This window comes from Charadrius vociferus, unplaced genomic scaffold (assembly GCF_000708025.1).
Source record: "Charadrius vociferus isolate BGI_N301 unplaced genomic scaffold, ASM70802v2 scaffold266, whole genome shotgun sequence".
Classification (NCBI taxonomy): domain Eukaryota; kingdom Metazoa; phylum Chordata; class Aves; order Charadriiformes; family Charadriidae; genus Charadrius; species Charadrius vociferus.
In genome coordinates this window covers 2,142,105-2,145,750 of record NW_009649114.1, presented here as the reverse complement: position 1 = coordinate 2,145,750, position 3,646 = coordinate 2,142,105, and the positions used below count along the sequence as shown (strand labels likewise).

The following is a 3,646-nucleotide window of genomic DNA, read 5'->3' as shown; positions in this document are numbered from 1 at the left end:
CCTGGAGCTAGCTGGGGGGGGTTCCAGACCAAAGAAAAGCCCTCTCTGGTGCAGTGCCCCTCTCCGTGTTCGTTGTGAGCTGCATATACGGGCTTGTGAGCACGTGAGCGTGAATTCTCTCTGCAGGGCTGTGCCAGGCTGTGAGTAGGTAGTGTATCTTTCCTGGATAATTGGCTCTTTTATTGCGCAGTCATTTTCCGTGTTCTCCTCTTATTCAAGAAATATCCGTGGTGACTTTTTGCATAGCTTTCAGTTTCCACTGTTTATCCACTGTGGGAGAGAAGAGAGAATTTCTGATAATTTTGTTTTCTCTCTATTTAGCCAACACCGATGCTTGAATTTTATTTTGTTTAACCCCAGTGTTTCTGAAGCAGCGCCGCTGCCTTCTGCTCCTGACTGCATCTGTGCACCACCAAGACTTTCTAATTGGAAGAAAACCTGCTTAGAGGGGTCTCAGGGTAGTGGGCTTGGCTGGACACAACCAAAATGCAGGGTTTTTTGCAGTCTGTGGATTAATGTCCTCCCCGATTTGCAGCAAGGGACTAGATAACTTGGATAGCTTGTGCCCTTCCAGGCAGCAAACAACTTTACCAGAAGCTAACCCAGGTCGCTAAGTCTTCCCTCTGTTTTCTGCCTAGACTTTTCTCTGTTTCCCTCTGCTGCTTCCCTTCCCACTCTCTCAAAGCTCCACTTCCCTCCATACAGATTAATGGTGTCCCTCTGTCTTCCACTTCGCTCGGTGGGATGAGTTTCTCCAGGGCTGGAGCTCGGCAGCCCCTCCTGCTGTGTCCCTGTCGGGGTGATGGAGGAGAGGGAGGTCTCGGGAAGGACCCGCAGAAGATGGTTTGCAGAGCTGAGCTGGTCTCCTTTGGGGGTTTTGCCCTGGTTGGCGGGAGCTGGGCGAAGCAAAGCAGCGGTCAGCGGTGGAGCTGATGATGGCTTCATGCAGGAGATGTAATTTCCACCTCTGTGGGAGCAGTGGGGTTTGCCTGCCACATTGTGGTGCTGCAGTGGCGGTGTGAAATGAGAATAAATTCCAAGCTTGCAGGTTACGCGGGCTGTGAAGGGTTTGGGTGGAGAGAGGGGACGTGTGCCTGACCACGGGCAGGGGGGCGGTGGGCTTTCAGCTTGGTCGGGTCATTGTTTGCACTGCCCGGCTCGTTCCAAACACATTTCCTTGCTGTTGAGTTCCCGTGACAAGGGAACAGCTGAATTAATTTCACAGCAGTTGCTGACAGAGATGGTTCAATCAAAGTAAGAAAAGCTGAGGAAAGCTGGAGCAGAAGTTATTGGTGGAGCTGAAAGCAGTGGTGTGAACTCACCGCTGCTTGAGGTGGTGGGGCAGAGAGCGCTTCTGTCAAGCTACTCCGTCCTCTGAGCTTGTCCTAGACTGACCACCTAGTTGTGTTGGCAGTCACCTAGGCTCTCGTTAGCTCGTTTGGGCTGGTTATACTTGGTTTAATTGGTTTGGCACGCTGCATTTTAGGGGTCAGTGCTTTTTGTCAGTGCTTGCAGTTGCTGTTTTCAAGATGTTGGTGATGTGACAGATTATCAGTCTTGGTAGAAGGTGGCCTGCTTGGCGGTCTCCCTTGTCCTGTGCATTCATGCTGAACACTGAATTTATCCAGGACCTTACTGTGGTCTTTAGTGCAGCAAACGCAGCTCTGAATTTCTGTTCCCAGCTACGTAAACTTTCCATTTTCACAGGCCAGCTGGTGCTCCAGCACCATGGGGGGGGTACCTGGCCCACGCTCATCTCCTCATGAGGGTCTGTCATCCAGCTCACGTGTGCGTGCCGGTCCGTGTGTGTGTGTGCAAGAGCCGGCTCGTTTGTTTCTAGCCGGGGTGTGCTGAGCCTGTGCCAGGGGGATGCCACCTTGCTGCCCCGTGTGGTGCAGCACCATCTTTCTGAGCCAGATGGAGAGCGGACTCGGAAGGGCGTCCCTTGCCAGAGGGGAACCCTGGAACATCTTGCAGGTAAAATCTCCAGGGTTCCAGGCACGAGACTCTTCTTTGAGTAACTTCTCTGGACTGGTTTTGTAAGTCCTGTTTGTGCTGAGACCAAAGATCCCTAGGAGGCTCTCGCTGGCTGTACTGGTTGGTGACTTCCCTCCCAGCCTGCCCGTGTGCCAGACCAAGGTGGACACTTTAACCCGGCTCATCTCACCAGGAAGAGGGGTGTCGTCTCTGCTCACCCACCAGATCTGCAGCCCATGCGCAAAGAAGCGGCAGAACACACAAGTACCTTTGTTTGCCTCATCGGCTTGCACGGGGATATCTGAATCGTTGTCCCTCCAGCAGCTCGGCACGCTCTCCGCTCCCTCCACCACCCGCTGAGTGCCGCGGAGGCTCTCCAGGGTGTCGCATAGGGATGCTGGGGAGGAGCACCCGTTTCGTGGGATCCATGCCTCTCTTCCCTTTTGTGCCCTCCTTCAGTCCACAGCGACACCACGAGAGCAGGCAGAGGACACGGGTGGGGACTGGGTTCCTCGGGCATCGGGAGCAGGTTGAGGTCGCTCGTGAGTAGCGGTGCTGCTTCCACAGGCAGGAGGCAGAGCAAGACGACTGGCACTGTTACCCACTCCTCCGCTGCACCCAGCATCGCAGAGCCAAGTCTTACAGTGGTCCAGGGGCACCTCCTTCCGAGAGGAGGAGTTGAGCAGATCTCCTGGTCTCAGATGAACGCTGTTTAACAGAGCAAAGGCTTTTATTGCTTCCAGAAAACACACAAGAGCTTGTGCAAGATGCTTGGTCCCCGCTGACAACTTTTGTCAGTAGCCTCCTCTATAAAGGGAGGTGGCTGGGAGGGTGCCACGAGGCAGGAGGGTGCTGGTGTGACCTGCTGTGGCAGGATGAGGGGACCTCTGGAGAGAAGCAATGTACTGGCTCTGGCCTGAAAGAGTCAGCGGGGGGAGAGCATCGCTGTAAGACACAACAGAGCAACCCGAGGGATGCTTTGGAGGGCACTGTGTGGTGGGCAGCTCTCGGCTTTGCAGTAAAAGGCAAAGCCATGTATGTGATTTCACCAGGTCCTCTACAGTTTGGGAGACCTTCAGCTGCTCGGTTTGTTGGCTCTGCTTCAAAAGCCCACATATTGCATCGCTCTCCTTCAGTTTATGCCTTTTGACGTCTTTTGAGCGATTATAGCCCTGAGTCATCCATGAGAGCTGGAGCGCTCTGCCGCACCTGAGGTGCACGTGTTGGTTGTCTCATGCATACCAGCATCTGCACCGGGGTGGAGAGGTCTGCAGCAGCCCCGTGGCGCTGCCACCTCCTGCCCCTTCGTTCGCTGGATCTGACACTTGTCACCCATCCGACCAAACAATTATGACTTGGCTGCAAGGGAGGGTGAGAACTGGACGAGTTCAAGGCTGGATTTCCAGAGGACCTGGAGGAAGCAGTGAATCCACTGCTAGCCACCATCTGGGCTTGTTTCCAAACCTCTCCCTTCCAGTGCGATGGAGGTAGCAGAGCCATACCTTGGTTGTCCAAACCGGGCTCTGCATCTCCTGCTTGTACCACGTTGAGCCTGGCTTTTGGCGGTGCTGACAGCCTGTGGGTTTCACAGGAGCGGTGCGTGGCCGGGCTTTCTAGCAAAGTTTGACATTGTTTTTCATGCAGAGCATCCAAACGAATAGCCACCTTT

The 3,646-nt window shown here is 54.3% G+C and overlaps 1 protein-coding gene across 1 annotated transcript in view; it reads left to right on the top strand.

Moving 5' to 3' along the window:
* Nucleotides 1-3,646, top strand: part of ATP2B4 (ATPase, Ca++ transporting, plasma membrane 4) — a 28,584-nt gene that overhangs the window by 23,909 nt on the left and 1,029 nt on the right. The window lies entirely within an intron of this gene.